This window comes from Hyaena hyaena, unplaced genomic scaffold (assembly GCF_003009895.1).
Source record: "Hyaena hyaena isolate Hyena2069 unplaced genomic scaffold, ASM300989v1 scaffold_1458, whole genome shotgun sequence".
Lineage (NCBI taxonomy): Eukaryota > Metazoa > Chordata > Mammalia > Carnivora > Hyaenidae > Hyaena > Hyaena hyaena.
In genome coordinates, this window is record NW_024082089.1 from 247,020 (window position 1) to 273,989 (window position 26,970).

Sequence of the window (26,970 nt, forward strand, 5' to 3'; positions counted from 1 at the left end):
AAAGAGAATGAATAATAAAGTAGATATAGGAACTTTGGGATCAGCTCCAAAAGCAACCATTTTTTTTTACTTTAGTTTGAATTTCAAGCAGAAACTGTAAAAACAAGCTAGGAGAAGGCTTAACATAGACAAGTTGGTACCAGAAGGTGGAGGGATATAGAAATTTGAGCTTTAATCAATTGGCTTTGGATTGGGGGAATGGAAGTGGGAAAGGGTGATTGAAGGCTTTCAGCCAGGTGGTATTGTGGTCAGAATTTTGGTTAAAATGATGAATAACACAGTAGAACTGGAATGGGGAGAGACAACCAACAGAGAGATTTAGGAAGCTGGTGCAGTAAATGGAAGGAGAAAGAGAAAGATACTCAGGATCTGGCCAAGCCTCCTCTGATACCTGAAACACAGATGGTATGTGTTACTTTTCACTGAGCACAGAGGCAGAAAGAGAGTTACAGAAAGAGAGGAGTAAGTGTAATATTGGATGCAATAGCTGGACATGGGCAACAGGAAGAGAACCCAAGATGAATTGATCTCGTAGCTGTGAAGTCTTGCATCAAAATATTTCTGTAAGTCCACTCTCTCTGTTCCCCAAAAATACACAATTTGCTCTTTCTTCTTTGCTACTTTTATTCTGCTGTTAACTCTCTCTCCTATTTTTCTAGATCCTAAATAAGAGTTTCATGCAATTGCTCTTTCCCATATTATTCACCTGGGGATCTTATTGCTTAATCTTTCTAAACGATTCTGAGATAAAATCTCCTTAGGAATTAACATTGTCACATAGTAGAGACCACAGCGAGGGAGTATCATGTTCCCATCAGTGTTGGCCAAGAAAACACCCAGCAATGGGACATTTTATTCAAATCCCAGAAAACAAAAGTTTCATAATAAGGCCAGTGATTTCAATTAAGAGTTCATTAAAGAGCTGACTCCCAGCACACACCTTTATTACCTTAATTACCTTTATTCTTTGATTCTTCACTCTGAAAATGGGACTAAACCACAGCCCTTGTCATTCCCTAGACACAGAGATTTGAAAGCTCTCAACTCCATTACAGCTTCATCTCAGATCAATGAGGTGACCTTGGAAGAAACCCACTTTCCAGTGCTTCAGTTTCCTTGCAAACAACATGGGAATGCTACCAAGTTTTCATACTTGACAAGAAGCACAAGGGCAAAGCCCTCTGAGGACATAAGGTGCTAAGTAACAACAAACAAGATGGAATATGTAATTCAATCAATCATGCCCTGACACTGGCTGTGCCTATTTATTATTACTTTTCAATTTCTAAAGTGATGGCAAAATGGAATTTCCACTAATTTTTCAAGAACCTGAATCTGATTCTTATAATCCAGGGCTTTATGTTGCTGATATATTGTAGATATAATTTTTGTGTGTTCCAAGAGGCTTTCTGCTCACAGGGCATTGCTGTAAGTTGTAGGTAATTTATTTTCCCCTGCTATTATATTGTGTAAATTACCATGTTGGCAATATTTTAGCCTTTCACACTTTGAATCAGTGCCCAGAATAATTCTAACAAGATTTTGATTCTCCGGAAGCAACCTCAAGGAAGAAAGCCCTTCAAAATGCCTGCGTATTCATTTAAGCTTCAGTTGAGAGAAACATCTCCTCCAGGTCAAGTGTAAGGTGCACCTGAAGGGTAAGTGATACTTATCTCATCTCCCTGCTGATATCTATATCCTCCTCTGCTGCCAGGAACAATTGTAAGGCCTTGTCAGCTGAGCATGCATCCCCCCGCATTTCCACCTCAGGATGCAAGTCTAGAATTGGAACACAGTTTGAAGCCTACCAGAAACCTCAAAGAAGAATTTGATTCCAGAGGTCCAGCCACATAACCAAGTCTGCAGTTTAGGTTTATCACCCAAAGGAGATATTTTGGTTTTCAGCCAGGAAATGCCTCATTTCTTAATACTAGAAGTTATCAGGAAAGGCCGACAATGGAAATCAGACTCCCGAGTGTTGGCAGACCAGGTGCTTGTGGTCACGGAAGGATTGCACACAACTTTTTCTTTGACATTTAATAAAGATATAGCCTCATATAAAAATAGGAAAAGAGGAAACAAACGGTTTCTACATTGTCTTACCTCCCACCATCCCACTTCTATCCAAGTTTAAAGGGAAAGAGTTTCTAGAACTCATTACTAGGACCCAAGAGACCCAAATATGCCTCCACCAACCTCTCCAAGACCAGGCACATAGCAGAAAAGTATGCTCTCCTTAGACTGTCTGCTCCAACCTTAACCATGTGACTGTTCTGGGAAGGTATTCTTTCTTAATATTCTTGTTCATAAGAATGTGGGATATTGTAAATAATGTGTTAACTTCATATGGGTGATGTGAGAGTTCAGTGAGCAAATGTGTGTGTGCCTTGCCCATCATATGTCACAATGAAAGTTATCAACTGTTACTATTCATAATGATATGTCAGGAACTCACATTTCTAATATCCAATACCATTCCCATTGGTATAACACCAAATATAAGGATATTCTAGCAATAGAAGGAAAGAGCTACATCTCAATATAGATGACTGTTTTTTCCTTAAGAACCTCCCACTCCAAGTGAGGATTGATTATGAACACCAGGGAGGGGTGGGCCCAACTATAGGGAAATAAATAGTCTCATTTCCCCTTCACATATTTCTCAGAAATACATTTCAACTTTTATTTGTTTTAGCTAAGCTCTTCTTTTATCTATTCATGCTCCAATCTAAAAATGCAGAAGTCGCTTGAGAAAGGAAAGAAAAGGCCTTTAGAAGTACTTTTAAATTTCTTCAAGTTTTCTAATGAACTTAATAAGCTCCCCAGATACATCTTACAAAGTAAAGAAACCTTCGAAAATATTAAAGTAATTTTGTTTTCTCCAGTGGTACAGAGCATTCTAGGTGACTAGTAAGATACATCATCATCAATTTTACAAGTGTTCAGTTAACAGTGAAGGGAAAAATCACAAGAGAAAACACTTTCTCTTTGATGTCTTTTAATATATTTGGATGGAGCTCTGTTGCAAGATTTTTCATTGGAGCAGTTTCTCTAAGTTTTCACCTCAAATTCCAGTTCAATGATGACAATTCCAAATGTTTCTCCTCTAAATGCCTGGCAGGCCAAGCAATTTTTGACACTTCCAGGAACTTATCAAGATTTTTGATCAAAGGAATAATATACTAAATTGAAATCACTGCCACTCTTTTTTGCTATCTTTAGTCATTCAGTGACTTACTCTGAGAAGGGTAGGGCTGTGGGCACCGAGACTAGAAGAAACAAGCGAAATAGCTTGAGTTTTGCCATCAATGTCATAAATCTCCTCCAAATGTCAAAAGACACATCAGAGTCCAGGACATAAGAAGCATAAAACCTGACCCACAGATCCATAGTCAGAAGCAGAATCTGAGAGGGAGTGCACCTTGCTGGTGACCAACTTCTTGTGACCATTCTTAACGTCTCATCGGCTTTCTGCAGACCACATTTCAAGAATTCCTTGCCCAAAGCTCGTAACAGGCAGGAATGTGGGTTTTTTTTTTTTCCTAACTCTCTAGTAAGACATAGTTTTATTTATTAAGCAGAATTTCTTTAACTGCAGTCCATGGGCCACTTATATCAATCTCATCCCAGTTGCTTGATTCAAACCCACATTCTGGGTCACGTGGGTGGTTCAAACCGACTTCGGCTTAGGTCATGATCTCACCGTTCGTGGGTTTGAGCTCCACATTGGACTCTGTATTGACAGCTCAGAGCCTGGAGCTTGCTTCATTCAGATTCTGTGTCTCCCTTTCTCTCTGCCCTTGCCCTCTGTTCTCTCTCTCTCCCTCTCTCTCTCTCTCTCTCTCAAAAATAAACATGAAAAAAATTTAAATCCAGATTCTTGGGCTGTCCTTCTAAACTTCTTCAACCAGAGTCCCTTGAAATAAGTCCTGAAAATCTGAATATTGAATAAACTATCTAGGTGGATTATAGGGAAGCTTGCATTTGGAATGAGAACTGACATTATGACCTAAGAATATCAAATCTACATGTATTCCTAATGTGTAGAATCATTTCCAAGGTGATACTGCAGGATTCTAAGAAAAAGAAGTCATGCCTGAAACTGCCCTCAAGCAACTGAAATGCAGCCTGATATGAGTATCTATAAAATAATAAGACTGCTTAGCCCTCAAAGGGATGAGAGCAAAGTCAGCGTCTTCATTAGGTAAGTGGCCAGCTGCCAGGTCACAGAGTTGTGTCACTGTTCTCTATTAAAACTGTTCCTAGCTTTGCCTTTTGAATGGAATTGAAAAGTTGTGGCTCTGGCCTCTATGGACAACGTAGATCTGCAAAACTGAGAGTGTTTTCTTTTTGAATATCCAGGAACTCATGTTTCTAATATCCACTAAAAAAGGTATGATGTTGGGGCGCCTGGGTGGCTTAGTTCGTTAAGCGTCCGACTTTCGCTTAGGTCATGATCTCGCGGTTCGTGGGTTCGAGCCCCGCGTCGGGCTCTGTGCTGACAGCTAGCTCAGAGCCTGGAGCCTGTTTCAGAGTCTGTGACTCCCTCTCTCTCTGACCCTCCCCTGCTCACGCTGTCTCTCTCTCTCTCTCTCTTAGAAATAAATAAAACATTAAAAAAAATAAAAATAAAAATAAAAAAGGTATGATGTTTAGACTCTTTGGAATGTTAGAACACAAGGAGGTGAGGCTATGTGTCTATCTTCTGCTTACACTGCTCACCACCCAAGTCTCTAGTGCCTGGAGGAGAGTCACACCTACAGCTTCAAGGTCTACTTGCTCTGAGAATACAATCAAGTTGGAACAGGGCTGGATAAAACAACTCTATCAATGTATTATGGAGACAAGAACTTCAAAGCCCATTTGGAGTCAAAGAATGAAGGAGACTACTTGCCCCACATGAGTCAATAATAAAACAGTACTCCAATCAGGTGTTTTCCTACATCATCTATCATTGAGGCTAGATGAGAAAACTGAGCTCCTTCTTTCTGGGACATAGAGAGTGACCTATAGGTAATATATTTGGTTCCTGGATTTTTAAAGGTGATGTCCATAAATGTTTAGATATGTCTCTGATTCAGCTTTCTGTATGAACACAACAGTTCATGGAGGTTTGTGCTCCCTACGTGGGATTTCTTATCTATAGATCAGAAAAGCAGAAGCCTAAGCTGGGATCTGCCTGAGCAGGGGGAGCTGCAGGGGCAGTGCAACAGGCTGATATGAGCTCTCTGTCCCTGTCAGAGCAGTTTCTCACTGAGCCAAGCCCCTGTCATCATGTGCCTTCATCTGTAGGAGAAGAGGCAACAATTCTGTAGAAAGGGGATATTTTAAACTATGCCTACAAAAGTGGAGAGCATAAAGATGAATATCTTCCAGGTAAATAGACCTCCAACATAAGCAAAAACATAAATAATGAGACTGATTCTGGAATAGATTCTTAGAGAAAATGAGAAAGATCTGGACCCTACCGGGAACCCCTTCTGCAGGATTAAGCAGGCGAACCAGAATACTTTTTTTTCCCACCTCTGAACAGTGGTTTCCATGACATCCACGGCACCTAGGAGCATAAATTCTACCAGAAAGAAACGATCATAAGGATGCTACCTGAAGCTACTACTAGTACTGCATTTCCAATTAGCTTGAATAATAAACAGAAAACAGCATGGTGTGAGAATACCTAGACTAATAATAACGCCACAACACTTGACACAATCCAAATCTTGAAACTATTTGAAAGTCCAGTTCATGGAAGTTCACTTTTCTTAATGAGACTGAGACTTATGATTGTCTTCCATTTCCCCTAATCCCAAGAGCACTTAGTGTTGAGTAGTCTGATAGCTCATAGTCTTTACATTAGGATAAAGCACTCACAAAAGATGCTATCACTGTTCATGAAAGAGTTTGGGAAAACTATTCTAAAGCAAAAGAGTCAAAGTCTGGTCCATGGACTCCTAGGGGTTCCTGTGACCCTTTCAGGGAAGGGGTGTTCATAGGACTAAAACTATTATTCTAATAACACTAGGAAGTTATTTGTATTTTCATTGTGTTGGTTATGCACTAATAGGTAAAATTGATGTAGCCCTAGTAAGAATAAAGTTAGTGGTACCAACATGTACTAGTAGTCATGGTATCTTCCCCACCAAAGAGTTGCAGAAATCAATAAATCAATTAAAAAGAATAAATGCTAGCTTCACTTAATAATGTCCTTTATCAAACAGTAACAATTAATTTCATTAAATCCTGACCATGGAATACATCTCTTCATGATACATTGTGTCATGAAATAAGAAGCACACATAAAGTATGCTGCTTACCAAAGAACAAAAGTTATTCAAGTAAAAGCACTGGTGTGATTGAGTCGTGAGAGTTGTGAGCTGTTGTAGCTCATTATTTCATGTAAAATCATTTCTACTTGAAAAACAATTGACCCAGCAACTATAGTTCCCATTTGGTCATTTGGCAATGCAGATTAATGAAGGCAGCTTTCAAACCAGGGAAAAACAAACGATAGTCTGTGCTTTTAATGAGACAGTTTTCAAGTGAACACGAGAACTTTGGAAAACTTGTAGCCACAGTGTGAGCTTGACAGTTTCCCAATACTTAAATACTTCTCTGCTGAGATCAGTGGTACTGTTAACAATGTTTTTATAGATCATATCACGAAATATGTGAATGTCTAGAAGAAATGATCGATCATGCATGAGACTACAAAATCATGCGTGGATATATAATCCAGTCAAAGTGCAAGATAGACTAGTGGATCATGAAAGAACAGAAGATTTAAAGGTTTATATTTAGTGTTTCAGGTTCTAGGTTTCAACTAATGTATAAGAAATTACCACTTGACAAATTTCAGTGTCACTTCAAGGAATATCTACAATGATCTGAAAATATATTAAATATTCCTCCTTTCCAAATATATATCTGTATGAGATCATTTTTTCTTCACACAGTTTACCCAACTAACAGACTGTAAGAAATGCAGAAGTAAATTTGAGAATCCAGTTGTCTTCTATTAAGTCAGTCTTTAAACATCTTCAAAAAATGCAAAATGTCACTTTTCTCACTATTTTTGTTCTAGAAAATATAGTGAATTTTTCACTAAAAATATATTTATACTAATGTGTAATAGGATTATTACTATTTTCAATAGAATAATAAAGAATTGTTTTAGAATTCTTTTTAGTTTTAATTTCTAATGTGGTATCAATTGTTATAACCCACATTTAATAAAAAAAAAAAAGGACAGCAACAAAGAAAACCTCTCTATAGCTCTCTGTAGCCCCCAGTAATTTTTAAGAGTGAAAAGAATTCCTAAAACCAAACAGTATTGAGAACATTGCCCTAAGTCAAGGGAGAAACAGTGGGTCTATTCCTCATTCCAAGACAATCAAGAAGAGGAGAGGAAAGGAACCAGAATAGCTAAGAGCAATGCAAACAATTTAAGAATCACTCTTAGTTTATATTCTCTAGCTGGTTAAATCACGAGACAGCTACCACCTTTTAGTGGCCCAGAGAAGAGCAAATGCTTAGAGGTCAGGAAATTCTGGGAGAACATGAGGGTATCGTTCTACAGAACTCAAAGGTGAGACCTCTTCCTTCTTAAACTAGAAAATCCATCACCTTTAATGGGAATTAAAGAAGAGGACAATGATTTCTAAGGAAAGAAGTAGCCAGGGTCTCCAAATCAGGGATGACAAAGGCAGGAAAGGCTGTCATGTGTCTGAGTGGAAAAGGAAGGCCATCCCAAAGAATGGTAAGAAAAGGGAAGAAAAGGCAAAACACTAGTATATGACACTTGTTTGGTGTAACATAAGCTCTGCCCTTCAAAAAAAATTTTTTTTAAGTTTATTTTTGGAAGAGACAGAGTGTGAGTGGGGAGGGGCAGAGAGAGGGGGAGACAAGAATTTGAAGCAGGCTCCAGACTCTGAACTGTTAGGACAAAGCCCGATGTGGGACTTGAATTCACAAGCTGTGAGATCATGATCTGAGCTGGTCAGGACTCTATCCTTTACATTCACTATCTTACTTAATTTATTTATTTAAGGGCAAGATCAAAATGTAGGTACTGTTATCACAGAAGCAGTAACCAAACATCCTTTGTGCAGATATCTTCTTCATAAACCCTTCTCCGAGTTCTTGAAGACACATGAAGATACTATACTAACTAAACTTCTCTGAACTCCTAGCACAGGACTAAGAATTAAGTGGAATTATTCATGCTTATTTTCTTTAATATATAGCTACTTATGAAAATACTTTGATATCTTTCCTTTGATATTTTGGATATATATTAGGTAGTATTATTACACTTTCAAATTGTGGGTACTTAAGGACACATGCAGAGCATTCTACATTTGCAGAAGACATAGTGAACAAAACAACAAAATGTACAAAATGCAAAACATAATGAGGTATGTCACAAGGGAATAGCACAAATATGAATACCTCTTATTAGGGATCATATCTGCAGCATTAAGCCTCTTAGAATCCACTTCTGGAAATTCATGGTTTAGTGCAAATGGGATAGATTCATGAATGTCCTGTATTGAGAACATTGAGCTGTTGCATGCACCATTGATTTATCCTCATATGTTATAAATATAAGTTATCCTTCCTGTCTGAAGGTCCTAATAGCCCAATACCTCTACACTTGGATCTAGAATTGTTTCAGCGGTAGGTAAGTGAATTTGCCTGTAGCTCTCTGTGTTCGCCTCTGTGCTGCTGATAACCAATAGGAGGAACCTGAGAACTGGATGCTAGTATTAAATGGTGTGCCCTCTGGCTATGGAACAAAGCTTACCTAAGTGGTCAATGTAGGAATCAAACATGCAAATGAGTTCTTGCTTAGTACTCGGTTGACACAGCCAGCATAATCAAAGAATCCTATGAAAAGCATGTTAGTGTATTAAAGCCCGACATCTTTATTAAATACCTACTTGCAGAGGCCATCATGCTGCTCATTGTCAAGTAATTAAACAGGCACCAATATTACGGGTGATTTTAGCTAATGTCAGAGGCATTCCTCTCATTAAAGTCTGCCTAATCGCTGCATCATGATTGCCCAAGAAAGTAAAATTCAAAATTGCTGAAGGCATTAAAAAAATCTATTTTCATATTGCCTAATTATCTGAGGTGTGAATATATATGATTTCACAATTTGGGGAGCAGAATATCCATGATGATTATATGCAGCAAATTTGTTTTATAGCTGTGAAGGAAAACTATCCCAAATCTAGAGGAAAAGTGTTTGTTCACATCTGTATTCAATATGTTGGGAATTCATTTACGCAAGTTTTGTGCATAAGTCCTAAGCACATTTTGCTGCCTTTTTACAACCAAAGACTAGTCAAATTTTTATCTTTCATTTCCTCCAAAATTCTTCAGTTTTCTTGGTTTAAGGAAAATGGTTTCTGCATGTAAAACTTCTTAAGCTCAATTTCACTGCACATGGCAGGCAGAATACATTTTTCAGAAGCTTAAAAATTTTCCCAAATAGCAAGTAAGTTCAACACACTCAGTTTGCTGTTTAGTTCTGCATAACTTTTTGTTATGTTAAGAAACATAATAGAAGATAAGTAAGTCCCATTACAAAATGTGCATTCTTCTAGTAATTTAGTAATAAGCTGCATTTATTGAACAAAATGTGTAAACAACAGTCAATCCTTTAGCAAGAATTTAACAAATCTCTACTATCTATGTATCATGGTCCTGAGCATTACAAGAGATCCAAAAATACAAAATCTGCCTCCCTTTAAGGACCTTATTAAGTATCAAGAGAAGTAAAGAGGAATGTGTCAGAATATTTTTGGCATGCTAAACTATAAAGGTTCTTATATATATCTTTTTAACATATTTTCTACATATTTTTTCTACATATTTTCTACCATTTCTCTTCTTTCTCCAACCATGCCCTCCATATTTGAATATTTAGCTAGGCATAAATGCTTCTGATTTTCACTTTACATATGAAATGTGACAGCATCAAGTAGAGGAAAAATACATTTCTTCCTAGTATTTTGATTTTCAAAAGACTAGTACTTACAAGAAAGTAAAAGATTCATAAGTAGATGAAAGATTTTGCAAAACACAAATACAAGTAAGTCTGTACTGTTCCCAGTCCTCATCCACCCAGGTTAGACTAGAATCCCTACGACTAGGATGGGGAGGAAGGGAACTGACAAAGGCAGACATAATGATGCATCCTCAAAAAGGATCACATATCCTGCATGAAAAATAGCAACATTCTAAGAAGGCTTGTGGGATCAGAAAGCAAGAGGCTAGCACCTTACTTCTCAGATAAAGACACAGAGAGGCATTAGGACTCCTTCCCAGATGAAGACATGGAGAGAAATGGCCACCTGTTGCACACTGGCAGACACTACCTTCTGCAGCCTCACTGGGATTTCTTCCCCTTTCATGGTGCAGGAGCACAGAATGGTGGCCACATGCCCAATGATGACATCAGGGCAGCAGAGAGAGCAATGGACCTGTGAGAGCCATATTGGTAGAGTACAGAAGTATCTTCAAAGCACCCTAATTCGAGGTGAATGTTAGCAGAAAATGCTGTCCCAAAATATGACTGTAGGAGCTCAGGACTTTCAACCCCAAACATGCTGCTGTTGTATATTGATTGTTTTAAACCACAGGTGTTTGGAAAATAGCAAATGCAGAGAAAAGCTTTCTCTGAACTCTCCTTATTACCTAAAGACAGATCTTCCAAAAAGAAGTTCACTTGTCACAAATCCCCTCCCCAGGAGTTTCAACAACCAGGGAAAATTGACTCTTACTATGGGAGAAGAGACTAGAAGTCAACACCACACCCAGACAAACTTTGTGTCACAAACTGTAATACCTGCCACCTATCCTTCTAAGAGCCCATTCATCCTTCCTAAAACTCATATACTGTTACCTAAGAGCCCTTTATCCTCCCTCACCTTTCCCTATCAAAATGGTATTTAAACTTAGAATTCTGAGCTACTGCAGAAACTTAATCATTTTCCCCTGGGTATCTCTCATGTATGCACGAAGTATACATGTCAATAAACTTGCTTTGTTTTTCTTTTGTTAGTCAGTTTTTGTCATAGGAGTCTCAGCCACAAACTCAGAAGGGTAGAAAGAAGATTATTTCTTCTCTTCTATCACTGAATGGCCAAACACTCAAAAGGGCAATGAATACTTTAGTGTACTTGAGTTTTGACACATTAACATTGAAGATCTAATGGCCCAACATTCACCAAAGGACTTCTCAAGTCTCTAGCCTCAGGTCCTATAGAATTTAGACAATACTGTGGGGAAAGGATAGTATAACTTTTCACTGGGGTTGTGCGTTTACCACCCCAATGAGACAGTCAAAAGGAAATTTTGCTAATTATAAGAAATGAAGAAAGTTGTACTTTTCCTATATTTTAAAATTGTGAGTTGATATTTACAACCAGCATTCTAGAGTAAAATCATTAGTACATAATTAGATCCTACTTTACAGAGAGCAAGAGCTGTGAGCTCTCACATTTATTGAAGGCCGCTTATGTACCTCCAATGAACATAGGTCACTCTTTAAAATTTATCTGGGAGGGTTTCACAAGAGACAATAAGCCTGAACTGAACATTCAAAGACGGGCAATGTTTAGGGAAGTTGGTCATCAAAAAGGGAAATTTACTGAGAGAAACAGAAAGAGCAAAGAAAAAAGGAGAAAATGGGATCAGCATTACATGTCACAGAGTAAGGACAGTGGCCAGCTAGGAATAGAACATGTATGGATGTAGAATAAAATGAAATTTTTAACTAAGGATAGTAAGGTCCTATGAGCTTGCACAACAGTGCGTTCTACATGACCATACATGATAAGCAGTGAAAAGCCCAGTCTACATTAGGATTCTCTTAAATATGATCACTTCCAACCTTTATCAACAATCTTAAAGACAAGATTTTCTGAAACTAATTGACACACCAGATCATTCTTCTCACTCTGCCAAGTGTTTGTGTGGCTGAAGGTACAGATAATAAGCTGCAGAGCAAAACAGTGTAATAGGCAAGGAGGGGGACTTTGAAGAAGGGTCTTTCATCACCAGCACAAGAACAGAATGGCATTTACATGAAATTGATTTTCAGTGGTAAAATTATGCTTGTGATGTTCCATTGTAAATATTGACAGCATTAAAAGGAATGTCTAAAAGACGGGCACTAAAATGTCACCAGAAAAAGGCTGACTAGTATTTATGCTAAATTCCTCAAATTGCATCCCCTTTTTACATAAGTAGTGATGCCTCAAGAAACAAAGCAGATAATTCTCTAGAGCTATGAAGTGAAAGGAAATGAATGTGCCTACATTCATGTAGGAAGACACCCACTGCCTCTCGTCATAATGACATAGGGTTTTTTTCTCCCCATCTTTGAGGATTCTCAGATAAGAAAGCTTACATCTTTCCCATATTGAGCTTAGAGGATGAATAGACAAAATATATCATCGCAAAAATAAAGGCCCCTTTCAAATATTAAAGGATGTCTAGTTATTTAGCAGAGAAACAGTTACTGATGGGACTTAGACATTTGAACTTAGAAACATGTTTGTCTATTTAATGAGGAATTAGACCAGCAACTTGCTAATGATGGGAGGGGGAAAAATCAGACTCTGATGCTTCTCCATTAGTTGTAATAAAACAAAGGCTAAAAGGCACAATCTGAGGATTTCACTCAGCCGAATTTCTAGAAGGTTTTAGTTTGTCCTGTATCATTTTCCACCTCGACATCTAGCAGTTTCATTATGAACGATCAGTAGCCTGTGTACTGTCTAATTCAAGAAAATAAGCAGCAGTCTTGTGATCTCCGATATGATATTTAGAATTATGTGCAATTATTCTGAAAGAAGAAACTGAAGAACTATCCTGGAATTCATTTTAAGAATACCATTACTCACATAGTACATTTATTAAGTAATTTAGAGCAAAATATTTTATTGGGTTGCTAATTATATTACAGAACATTATATTATATTTTTGAGCTTGTGCTAAAATATCCTTGGAATGAATCATAATTCTAGGATTAATAGACTTACGGGTTTTGAAAAAAAGAAAGGTTCTCTTTGAAATATTGCAATTAGTACTTTGCATTGCTACTGAATAATGCTTTCTTTCTCCAGTTATTCTGAGGAATGTAATTTAGAGCGCTTTGTGAAGAATCTTATTATAAATTTGAATTTTGACAATGACATTTTACATCAAGAGTCAAATTTGTTGAGAAACACCAAATGCAGTCATTCTAAGACTGTTACAGAAAATTAAATACCTTCTGCTACGATCAATAACAAGCATATGCATAAAGGTACAGTTGCCATCTCATAAGAAAGTCTATGGATCTCAGAAAGAATCCCAATCGGCCATTTATTTGGGGTCAGCTAAATAGTAAGGCTACTTGTTTAAGTTGAGTGTCTGAGCCAAAGTGATGGGAGAGCTTATTAAAACAGAATAATTGGCAGAAAATAGGGCTGCTCTTCAAATGCCCTCAGAAAACTGAGCTACGAAAAGGTTCAGTGTTCATTTCCTGAGTATCTATTAGACTGTGGCTTTCTAACATGAAGATAGTAGATGAAATCAATAAAGAGCCAATGAAGTAAGTTGCTGGCCTAAGGGAGAAACTTGGCGTGACTTGGCCAAGGTCACCTGGGGCAAAACTGAATTCTGAGCATAAACTTCCTAACTCCCAAATCAAGTCTACACATTATAATTCTCCCAATTTTCTCAGGAAAGGAAATAGTGGATATTGTCCATTTATATCTTTGTTTCGTTATGTCTATATTTGCATGTTTGCCATGATTAAAGGCTAGGGGTTTATAAACTGACTACTTTTGGGGAAAGAAGCACAGGTTTAGAGCTCAGAGTTAGAGCCTAAATTGGAGCCTAAAGCCCAAGGTTTAAAATCTGAAGGCAGGGTTATTTTAACAATTAATGAAAACGGTTTGAAATGGTGAGAAGTAGAGGAAATAGAGATATGTAGGTTTTAGTTGCAAAAACAATCAAGTCTGAATGACTAGCTGTCTGTGGGCAAATAATTTAACCCCTAGATCCTGAGTCTGTAAAATAAAGAAACTGGACTAAGATCACCTTATATTACATAAGATGTTTTACTTTTGGAGGTGCAGAGGGGAGAATCAAAACACAATTTCAACAGATGTTCTGATTCACCCTTAGTCTAATCAAGGTATTGTGCCTCATAAATACCAAGCTTGCAAGATACTCTGTTCAATGAATAAAGTTATTTCTGAACAGATGAATAAGTGAAAGATGTCATTAACATAGGGTGTCATTTTGTAATTAACAATGATGTTAATTACAATGAAATCAATAATAATCAAATTAATTTCTCACGCTCACCACTGTTTCTTTATGATTGTTTCTTACAGATCTGGCTGAATGTAGATACAGTATCTCTATTCTTCCCAAACTCCATCCAATACTGAATTTCCTCTTGCCATCTATTCTGAACACTATTATGTTCTGGGGCTGTAATCTGTTCCATTGATAAAGTCAGTGTCTCCAGCCTTTGTCACCTTCTAAAAGTCAGGGAATGCATCTTGAAGACAGTCTTTTCCCATTTTACATTTCTCCAAGGATCAGCTCAATTCACTAAATTTGAATACGATTTTTACCACTGGATGAGAACTCTAAGGTAATATCATAAGGAAGAGAGACAAGGTGTGCAAGGTTGGTTGAAGATTAAATTGGGAAATAAAAAGCCAGTCATTTATTATCTACCTTAATTTGTCTACCTACCTTTTTTTAGACATAGGTTTTAAGCCAATTCTAAATGAGGGTTTTGATTCTAAAACAGGTTTAAATCATGTCATAGATCACTAGGCATAGATTTGGAAGTCCCTGAAAGTCTAAAAACTGAGAGAAAACGGAGTTTGTTTTTCTCATAAAACATCCTTAATATGTTTTAACAACCTGGAGCCATAAATTTTAGTGTATGTATGAAAGGTGTATGAAGAAAACTTCAGCTTTGGAGCTGGGTCAGCAACCGCTCTGCTGAAGCCCAACCATTCAGCACATATGCTACTTTCTTACCAAGTAGCAAATACCTATAAAGGTAGTAAGTTTAAGTGGCTTCATCTACAGCAATCTGTGCTTAAGCCAGTGTCTAACAAAATCTCATTTGGAAGAAAGGAATCTCCGTTTAACTGGGGACAAAACAATAAGCTATTTCCATCCTCAGCTGAGCTAAGTAATGAAGTGATGAATGCGAAGTAAAGCACCACCCTGGCCAGAGGGGTAGCATAGACCCAGGAGCTTTGTGTGATGGGATCTGCCTGTGGCCAAGGGTCTGAGAGGAGTTGTGTTTGTCTTGGATACCTGGAAGATGAGGAAGAAAGAGAGGAGAGAAGGAGGTTGGGGGGGGGGGGGGTTGGCAACAAGCAGGAGAGTAAGGCAGGAAGCCAGTATTGGGTAGAGGGGGGCAGCAAGTCTTCAATTACACTCCCAAAAGTTGGCTATTTTTATGTCTCAAGTTTCCTCTAATATCCCTGCACTATCTGCCAAATGCAAACCATTTTTCTACTTGTCCACTCTTCCCTTTCTTATTTTAAGGGCCTAATGAAATGAAAATTATAGGGTAAGAAAGGAGATTCTCATAATAAAGTTGTTTCAGGAATAAACACCACAACCGCACATCCCCTCAGTGTTGATCCAGCGCTCTGCCTTGAGCTCAAGAGTTCTACAAAATGCCTGGAATACGTAAAGAACATAGGATAAGATGCAGAACACTCTGAAGACCCCCATAACTTCTAGTCACCATGGGTTTTTTTCAAAGTTTATGGTCATTTTACTTAATTACATTTTCTCCTGAGAAGTATGGAGTGTTGAGAAGTTGGGAACGAAATCGACTAATCTCTATACCTTGTATTATCCTGGAAGGAAATGAGCCCCAAAGCCACTGAACGAATTGTCCTAAAACACATGCAAGTTTGGTGATGATAACAGGATAATGCCCAATTTGGCTAGCATTGCCATGATATTAAAGATGGTATCTGTGCACACTTCTATGAATATCTGTACTTCAGTACACTATTCATTTTTGCTTATTCACAAAACAAAACAAAACAAAAAAAACTTTAGGACTATTATATTTTCTTTTCCCTAATCCATGATTTGATCTCCTGAGACTGATTGAGAATGAATACAGACCTTATAAACAAGTCTTAGAAATGTGATTTCTTTAATGTTTGTAGTATTCTAATGTCTATTAAAATATAATTACCATTAATCTTCAGTTGGTAACACAATAAAAAATTCACTTTTATGGTTCTTTCTGTCTCAGTCAGTAGATTGAATCTTCAAGAGATGTCTCAAATGAAAGTAAATGGCCAGTTAAGAGTTGGAAAATGTATTTGAAATTTTGAATATAATCATCTATATATTGTTTCAAAGAAATTTCAGTATTCGTTGGAAATGTATTCCACTTAGAAAGTCTTCAGTAAGAACCCAAAAGAATAAATACCAACTAAAAGGATAACATTAGTATGTCACACTAATATGAAGAAGAAAGTGTGAAAAAATTAGCCATTAGTCCTTTGGCTGAGGAAAAAAATATATAACTTCTCTAAAGTTTAGTTCTGTCATTCCAAAAAGAATAAAAAACAGAAAACAAACAGAAAATAGTGTTATTCTTTTAAAATTTTCACTGATGAAATGTATGTATGTTCTTTAAACAGATCAGTAAAATGTAAAGTATGGGCACTTACTGCCACCTTGTGGAATGTTTGTTACTATATTCTGAAGTATCTTTTCCTCTATAGCTCTTGGAAGGTCATTTTCTGTTGCTATTAGTTAGAAAATGACTCAATAGTTCCCCCCACAACTAACCAGTACTAATATTATTTACAAAAAAAGACATGAGAAAATGCATGCATTTTTCTTGATGTATTTTGAGTTCCTTGGTTGGAGATTTTATTTCGTCAGTGCCCCTTGTTTTCAGTCATTTACTTATCTACTTCCCCTGTTAAGTGGATTTCACACTTAATTTAATATTTTTACTTGTCAAGGATTCAGAGTAGAAGAAAAGAAACATTAGCAGAGTGTTAACAGGCAAAGAAAAATACGAAGAGCACATTCTGTCCTGGGAAGTTAGGGCAGTCCTAACATCTAGAGCAAAGTCAGTTTGTACTAAGCAAAGCTTGGTCCTGGGATTGGCATCACTTGGGAGATGTTAGAAATGCAGAAATTTGGGCCTTAGTCCAGATCTGCTGAATCAAAATTTGCATTTTTATAAGATACCCAATTGATTCACATACACAGTAAAATTTCAGAAGCACTAGCAAAGGCTACCATATTTCACTCCACTTAGAGCAGAATATGCATGCACATGTACACACACACACACACACACACATACACACACACATACACAACGTTGCTTGGAGTTATGACAAGAGCCAAGCATCAAAACACCTGGCTTCAAGTCTATGTTATTTAATTTTGTGCATCTGAGTTCAAGCCCTAGTAATTTAATTTTTGTAGACCTGAGTTTTTTTCTCCGATAATGTGCAAAAGGGTGTTTACAAGATTATTCTAATGTCGTTTCTCATTCTAAAATTGTTAGTTTTATTATTTATGCCTCAGTTGCTCATTGGGTTTAATATCCATGCGTGAGCAAATTGATCGTCTCAATACTGATTTTGGCCTAATGGTTAAATTTTAAATTCATAGCTTGCAAACCATGTTTCACCTCAGCATAAATGTTTCATCTGGTAAGCAAGGTATTTTAAAATTTTGAAATTATTTACTAACTTTTTTTTAAATTATGATTTTACCACAAACCTTTTGGAGTTTCTTCTCTCTTGGAAAATTAGAAAACCTACCAATGCTTAGCTCACATTTCCACATGGAAGCAATGACCTTCAGTGGGACCCCAATCTGCCCCAGTCCCCACTCAGTCCTATTCTTTATATTGATGCCTGGTCCCTGTTTGCTTTGAGGTCAATGACCTCTGGCTTCGATGGTGTTCTCAATCAAGTGTTGAAACACGTCCAAAAGCTATAATGGACTAAATGAAAACTTGCCCTCCTTCATAAACTCTAATCTTCAAAGCTAAACGGTGTCTTTCTTTGTGGTAGTACTACTTTTATTTAGGGGTAACCACTAGGGGTTTTCATGAAGAAAAATGTACTGAACAATGTGCAGGGGGGTAAAATTATTTTGCACAAGAGAGAATAATTCTGCCCCCATTGAACTTATAGTCTTATAGGGGAGAGATATAATTGAGTAAGTAATTGCAATAACATGTGATGGTGGTTCTGATAGAGTGAGCTGGTCTAGAAGTTAAGTGTTCATAACAGCCTATGAGCTGAGACCTGAAAGGCAATAGTAGCTATCCAGCGACAGGGATGGAAAGAATAATGTTCCAGAGAGGGAACATTATGAGCACAGCCCAAGGGGGAGAGGGAGCATGGCAAGAAATGAAAAGATAAACCATGTTGCTGGAATGAAAAGAAAGAAGCAGAAATCTGACATTAAATAAGCCTCAACAGACAGGACAGTTTTTAGATGTTGGATATTCTCCTAGGAGCAGGGGGAGGTCACTGATGGGGCTTAATTGAATAGTCAACTTTGAGCTTTTAAAGTATCACTCTGACTTAAGTATATGTCTGTGACCGTGCGTACTCACAGAAATTACGGGCATCAAATAAAGTAATATATGCATCGTCATCAAGTTCACAAACTACTTGGCCAAATTGATTAAAAAGATTAATTCATCATGCCCTAGATGCACTGTGGCATAGTAATAGGACTTATGTTTTATATTTTACAACGTATGTTTTATCCTGTTTATGAATCTCTGAGACAGTATGTATAACTTCATTTGGGGGTAATGCTAAAAGCCTAAGTTTGCGCCCTGTTGACAGCGAGGCAGGCAGAGCCCAGCAGCCTCCCAGATCCACTAACACAGACTCTCACTATGTAGAGGAGCCAGTGTTACAGCCAATGCCCTTTCCTCATGGGTGCTCATGAGGCGGAGTGCGTTATCCCTTGACCTTCTGGCTGAAAGCCAGTCTTATCTGGATGCTCCTGCTGCTTCTAAGCAGTCCACAGCTGGGTGACTTATTTAGGATGGCACTTCAGTGTTTTTAAAGCACTCCTTGTGTTCAACCTGCCTTTTTTATCCCGCTTAATGCAACAGCTAAGCACTGCTTGGGCGCCCTGCTGTTGGACGTGGATGGCACATTTCAGTCTGAGTGGAGTTAGATTGTGATTGCAAATAAGAGAGAAAGGTGAAGTCTCCAAAATTAATTTGGATTTACTTATGTTTTAAAAGCTGCACAAATTTTGCCTACTCTCCCCCACCCCCCAAATTTTCCTCCATTGCCCCATTTTATGGCCCCTTTAAAGTGTAGAGTCACTCTCCCTTTTTCATGCCATTATTACCACGAACTAGCAGTTTTCATACCAATTACTCATCATAAGAGCCTTACCCCAGTCAAATTGTGAAAGGGATGTTTCTTCAACTACAAAAATATTTTTCTCTGTTTAGCTCCAGACATCTGAACCAGAAAAAAATCACCTTAAGTGATGAAAAGCGTGGTGTGCAAATCAACTCTCTGGGTGCCTGTGGAGAGATTCACATCCAGGTAAATAACTCTTCAAGCCCCCTGGTCAGGACTTATCAGCGGAGTCCCTTCCAGGCAGGTAGGACTTGAGATGCAGGCGAGAGCAGCTGTGTGCAATGTAGCTTCAAAAGGCAGGCAGATAACTAGACAGATCTGCCTCCAGGCAGGTCCTCCACAAGAGAAAGCCTATCAGACAGGCAACAGTTCTCGCCTGCCCAGAAAATAAAATGGAAGAAAATAAACCCACAGGGGCTGGGGTTCCGAGTCAAGAAACTCCCTCAGCATGTCCTAGAAGGCAGGTCAGCGTGAGGCAGGCAGGGCCACTGGGCACGGAACTACAGAAGCCCAGCCTTAGGCTCCTTTCAACGTTCTTTCTTTCAGCGCAGCAATGTCTCTGGAAGAATAGAATTTCTTTTAATGAAGTACTCACTTAGACTGAGCCGATGCTGAACTGCCTTGCTCTCAAAAGATAAGGGGGAAAGTGTAAGCGCTCGCGTGTGTTTGTTGGGCGAGGTGTAAATGCAGCTGATGTACCTGTGCGTGTATTTACCAATGTTCCATTCACACAGAGTTGTAGCATTGATATGCAGCCCAAGTAATGATTCTTAATATCTTATCTTGAGTTCACAGCCTATGATTTCAGGAGAATTTATTTTTAAGGTGAATACAGAAATCAAATATGAGAAAGGAAACATAGCTGCTAGATTATTTAGCACAGCCACAGCAACAACAACTTGTATAGGCTTGAACTTCCCCGGGTGTAGTGGATCAGAGATAACAGTGATTATAAGATATCCTAAGTCTGTCTTGTACACCCCACCTAGGACTGCCTATTGGTTAGTGTTTTCTGTGAAATCAAGTTATAAATTTGGAAGTCTTAAAAAACAGACCATGAAAGAGCTGAGCAGATAATTGTGACTAACTTAATACCCAGTGTGATAGGCACAATGAAGTCTAAATCAGTGGTTTGATATGTGGCTCTAAATCTCCTGTTTTTAAAACAAATTAGAGCCTGTAAATTTGGTTACATTATACAGTGTATTTTATGGAAGTTTTTGGCTACCCAGACTTATCCAAGGCCAATAGAATCCCTGCCCCTAAATGCTAGCAATATCCCAAACCTGGATCAATCTCCACTCCCCCTGCAAGCCTTAACCATTTCTAAGAACTTGTCTGTGACTATCAGTTCAGAAGCTGACTGCTTCTTATAGAGAAAGAGGTGGAGAAAGGTCAGAGAAATAAGAACAGTGTGATCGTAGATAAGGCCCTGGATAGAGCTAGGGAAGACATGTGAGTAGGACGTTTAGACACTCAGGAGAAAGTCAAGTATGAAAAGTTGAAAAGAATAAAGAGATCCCCTAGCCTAACCGTGTTACCGTGTTAATAGCAACTTCTCCAACTGTATGTATATACATAAATACAGTTGGATATGTATAGCAACTTAAACTTTCCCCCATATATATATATATATGTATACATATATATACACACACACACAGTTGGAGAAGCTGTTATTAACACGGTAACATATATTATATATATATATGTTATAACATATAATATATGTATTTTATATATATAATAAAGCATTATGTAACCAAGCCGTGTTAGAAAGAAGCCAGATCACTGGATGTCTAAGTATGAAACTGTGAGAAAAGATTATAAAATGTGTATAGTCCAGACAACTGAAGTCTGGATTATAGAGACAATAAATGGAAAAAGACACTGAATCAAAAGACATACACACTACATAGCTCCTATCACATTCCAAAAGCATTATTAATTCATCCATCCATCCATCCAAGAAATATTCACTGAGCATCACTTCAGTGTGTTAGGCTCTATGCTCAGCCCTGGGGAATACAATGAACAAAACAGAATCCGTTGTCTTATAAGGCACATGCATTCTAGTAAAGAAGACTGAGAAAAACATAGAGACAAATATGTGCCATGAGAGAAGATTGTGGTAGGACTTTTGAGGTAAAATGAATCAGGTTAAGCGGTAGGCAGATTTCTGCTGGGATCATGATTTCACGGCTTGTGAGTTCGAGCCCCACATTGGGCTCTGTGCTGACGGTTCAGAGCCTGAAGCCTGCTTTGGATTCAATGTCTCCTTCTCTGTCCTTCCCCCACTCACACTCTGCCTCTCTCTCTCTCCCTCTGTCTCTCTCCCTGTCTCTGTCTCTGTCTCTCTCACTCACTCTCTCCCTCAAAAATAAATAAACATTAAAGAAGATAAGAAAATAAACGAGTCACTTTATAAATACGCATTCTGAGAAATATATTGTTATGAAAGAATAAACATATCGACAATGTTTCCTGAATGTGTTTCTATCCTTCTCATCCCCCAGGTGATTATGATGTGCACACAAGGTGGAGCAAGGCCTTAGACCACATGGCATTGGCATTAAGTAAAATTCAACTGAATTCCCTGGGCTGGACAACACAGACCACCAGTTCTAATGAAAAGCAAAAATGTCTAAACTGTAAAGCTTAGTCAAAACTAACGCACAGGACTGAAGCAAATTTGCTAATAATCTAGAGGTGTAAAACCTTCCAAAACAAAGTTGCCTCCCTTGAATTGTCCCTGTGTTCTCTACAGATTGATCTAACTCACTGAAAAATTAATCTCATTTTTACTTCTTCCAGCCCCAATAGGACACAGCTGCACTCGTGTTCATCTCAACTGATGGAGTGAAGAAGCCTCATCTTTATTCAGTGTGAAGCAGCTGCCAAGAGAAATGGCCTTTGAGAGAGGTAATAAGTTCATGAGGATCACCTATGTCGTGCAAAACAATATTTGATTTTTTTGAAAGTTTAAACCGATTGGAAAGAACATATGAATTAAGTATCTTGCTTGTGGGTGAAAAGTTTTGCTGTAGGGTGATGGAGTGCACCATCAAGGTGATACATTTCAGACATCGCCTTCCTGCGACACGAGGGAATCACGGAGCAAATGGAACAAAGGAAATTACGGCCCACTGACCAGCACGGATTCATAACACAGGAGTGCTGCACAAATATGCTCTATTCTTATCACAGAGAATAAGACTTTGGACAAAAAGAACAAATGCCAAAGCACAGGATTCCTCTGTGTCGGAACATATTCTACGAAACAGGGCCGTGATGGAAATGTGTGATATATTTGGGAAACTATTCTCTGCTCCTCACAAATGGTTCACCTTCCCTTTTCATCTTCAAATTCTAAATTTCTCCCTTTCCTCCTATTCTATTGATGCAAAAGCGTTTTGTCTGACTGCTAACAAAGCCTCAGTGCTATGCTCCAGAGGAGATTCTCTCTGCTCTTGTCTGTCAAACAGATGACATATGCTCCGTTTAACAGAACTGCTACCAAGGGGAGACACATACTCTCCAAGAATTACGAAGCAGTTCTCCTAGACTCATCAAGCTTTGACCTTCTAATAGAAGATAGTATTTCCTTTAAGGTGCCATAATATTGAAACTGGGAATGAAATATTGAGTTCTTTTACCGGGAAAAAAAAATGCAGAATAAAAATAAACACTGGCAAATCTCCCAATACATGTCATGGGCTATTATAAGTAATTTACATTTATCTATTAATTTACTTTTTATAAGACTCTTTAAAATCCCATTGTATAGATGAGGAAATGAAACGGAAATCACAAAGCTGGGTCACCAGCTCATAAGTGACAGAGTCAGGATTTGAACCTAGGCAGTGTGGCTTTCTAGGCCTGATTTGACCTCTTAAATACATTATGTTACACTTCTACAATATATTTTGGTTGGGGAATGTAAGGATTCATAGACCTTCGAAAAATTTCCAGCTGAAGTGCTCATTTTTCTGATATAAAGAGTCTAAAGAAAAGAGTATATGATTGTCTTTCTGGGATAATTATAATATAGTCCATCTTCTCAGCAGGTTATTATACTGATTTTGTCTTTGTGTCCTTTCTGTAACATTGCAATAAGCAATAGAAAAATCTACAATGTTCTTTCAGGTCCACCTCTGGCTTGCGGTTGACTTTCATCTCCAATGTATTTATCTCCACTCATAAACTTGAACTCTTCTTGCTATTGTCTCCCATTCTAAGCACAACCCAGGTAAAACCTCTGTAAAAATTGTGTGCTTTCTAGTTCTGAGTGAGTTAAGTATTCACTTGCTCATGTCCCCAGAATAATCAAAGTGTTTAGATTATTTTCATTATTATATATATTATTATGAATACATTCATAGTATACATTCATATTATTTTCATTTAGATTACTTCATTATTACTTTCTTATTTTAAGTTTATTTATTTATTTTGAGAGAGAGAGATAGAGAGAGAGAGACAGCATGAGCAGAAGAGAGGCAGGAAAAGAGGAAGAGAGAGAGCCCCAAGCAGGCTCTGTGCTGGGCTCAAACTCACAAAACTGTGAGATCATGACTTGAGTTGAAAACAAGAGTCAGATGTTTAACTGACTGAACCACCCAGGCACCCCTCATGGTTACTTTCAATAAAAGCTATATTCATCTATAAGGAGAATCCTGGGCAGGTTGGTCTAAGAGATCTGAGCACAATGCAAAAGATATTAGACAAACAGGTTGACTAAATTAAATATGGTTCATTAATGTATTTGCAAAGGACCAAAAACTGTTATACTAAAACCAGAAACTCCTCTCTAAAGCTTGGGTAAATTTCCTGTAAATATATGTCATGGTCACTAGGCAGGAAAGCATAAAAAGATAACCTCCATGTTGTCCTCACTAATAATAGGAAAGCATCTCACAGAGTGTATCTTTTGTGCCAGGTTATGTAACACACATAGGTACTCTCAGAGTGGCTTCAAATATAAGCAAATACAATTCAATTGATAAGGCTGGATCAAAGAAAACTACACTGAAGAATAAAGGGGTCACAGAAAAGAGGTCTGAAGGATATATATGACATATATGGAAGGACTCACCTTTCTTCTCAGACTCATGCCTCATATCAGGAGGAGAAAGCCAGGCATTGGAAAGAAACATGGTGCCATTTAATGTCAAGTAAATAAAAAGAGGACTTCTTTATGTAAACCATGGCCTGAAGATTAGAGACTAGAAAAACGGTTGGTGCAAAGTGATTATAAGAAGCCCAGTCTTCTAGCCTGTGAAATGCCTCTGGGGAACATCTGTAAAACAGAGCGATGGAGCCTTGTGCACATGGGATTAGAAACTACATGAGGCACATGGGTACCTACATAAAGTATACCACACAAGGTACTACATAAGGTACACTACTCAAGGCACATGGTTTTCCATTGCTTCTGTATGTTTACAAACTAGATGTATCACCAGAGAACTTAATCAGAAGTCTGCTTGAATTTATTTGCAGTCTTGGTGAATTCACCTCAGGGAGAATAATGGAAAAGTTAACACACGGTGTCAAAGTGCAATCACTCTCTGCTGCCCTCCCAGCTCTGTCCCCATCACCCCAACAGCAGGAAAAAAAACATACCTTTACTGTGAAATACAAGGTAGAAAAAGTAACTCACTGACAGATGTCAATTTTACCACTTCCCCAGAAAATACTGACGGACACATTCCATGACCCAAGAATAAGAAACCTGTCACGGAAGTTACAATAAATACTTTAAAGTTGAAGGCTAGTGTAAACATACATAAATGATGGAACTTCTTTGCCCAAGATCTCCTAGGTTCTCACGGCCTGCTTCTCATATTCCCAAGCTGTTTAGCTTCCATTCACTTCCTTCCTTCCAGATATTTAATTTCATGCATTGGTTTTATGACCAACTTTGAATACCATACTTTGACTCCCCGTAAGTAATGCTATTCACTACTGCAATAGTCCATTCCTTTCCTGACCTTTCCTCCAGGGAGTCACAATTAAGTCCTTTCCTCCATTAAATAAGAAATGTCTCTTATTGGCAGTTTGCATTATTTGCTCAAGAGTTATATAGTCAAAAACAAGAAATAAATCCTTACAAAGAGTTGTCAGGTCTGTGTGGTCAGAAAGTAATCTAATCCCGTCCCTCAAGAAGTCTTATTCTTGCAGATCATATCAGCCAGGGAATACAATAACATTGTAGTCAACATTTTCCAAACCAAAATACTCTGGCCCATTTCTGACCAGGAGCATAGTAACAATAGCACACTGTTCTTTTGTTTTACATGTATGGAAAAGCAGATAATTTTCCATATATCGAAAGCAATCAAACTCAGAGGAGCTCACCAAGTATCTTAAATACATGCTAAGTAGCTATAGTAAAATACTTTATATGTTACATAACAGCAGCTATTTCTTCTTTTGTGATTCCCCCAAATACTTAGTAACTTACATTTTTTTTTATTATGCTTCAATAATTGCTCCACAGAAGTGGAGACCATGCCCTTGGCTTATACTCTTAATACACCATAAACCGCAAAATCAACTTTTTTGTGCTCTGCTTTTATTGCAAAATCTCCAGTTACCCTATACACAATTTCAATAACTCTCATTTAATCGGTTTTCCGTCCTACCCTTCTGGTTCCACACCCTAGTGTTTGCCTAGAAGACCCCTAGAAGCCCATTCCAGTACATTTTTTTCTCTCCTTTTCCTATGACTCCTAACAGATGTCTCCTCACTAGGCCTTTTCATGTAAACTTTTTCTTCCCAAGAAGACACTGCTTCTTCACCCAGACAGACGCTGCTGTAGGTGACAGTGCATGCAGAAATTCTGTTTCTGAATAGAAACTTTGGGGACCATTACAAATAATCCTCAATACTTTGACTTTTTAAATTACATGGACATTCTATTTGTAGGTAGGATGTGGGAGATCCCATGCTCTTGTGATCTCATTATCTTATGGCTTCAAAAGCCTAAGGGACTTCCAGTCTCAAAATATCACAATCCATTTCAGCCCTTTCTTTGTACATAATGCCCATGTTCCAATAAAAAAAAGTTACAATATATGTAAAGAAGCAGGTAAATGTGACCCTGATCAATAATCAAGAGAAAAATCAGTTAATAAAAATGGACAAACAGCAAAAATGCTGGAATTATAAAAGAAGAACATAAAAATAATACCGATAAATTTGTATAGGAATCGACAGGATATTATAAATATAATGAGCAAAGAAATGTGAAACTTCAGGAAAGATTTAAAATCTATAGAAGAAAACCAATATAGAAATCCTGAAACTAAGATGGGAGTATTTCAAATAAAATATTCTCTGGATGTATTTCAGAAACATATTGGACACACCAAAGAATCAATACACTTGAAGACAGAGCATTTAGAAATCACTCAAACTAAATTAAAAATAGAAAAAGATTTAAAATAATGATTAAAGTGTAACAGTATTGAGCAGTCAAACATATATTCTTGTCATACTGGAAAGAAAGAAGGGGAAAAATGGCACAGCTAA

The 26,970-nt window shown here is 37.8% G+C and overlaps 1 long non-coding RNA gene across 1 annotated transcript; it reads left to right on the plus strand.

Moving 5' to 3' along the window:
- The first annotated feature begins 4,095 nt into the window (after positions 1-4,095).
- Positions 4,096-23,120, plus strand: LOC120225632. The gene is made up of 6 exons (XR_005526847.1): positions 4,096-4,204; positions 13,140-13,321; positions 14,400-14,665; positions 19,523-19,619; positions 22,248-22,355; positions 22,470-23,120. It is a non-coding gene; the product is annotated as an uncharacterized LOC120225632 (long non-coding RNA).
- The last annotated feature ends 3,850 nt before the right edge of the window (positions 23,121-26,970 follow it).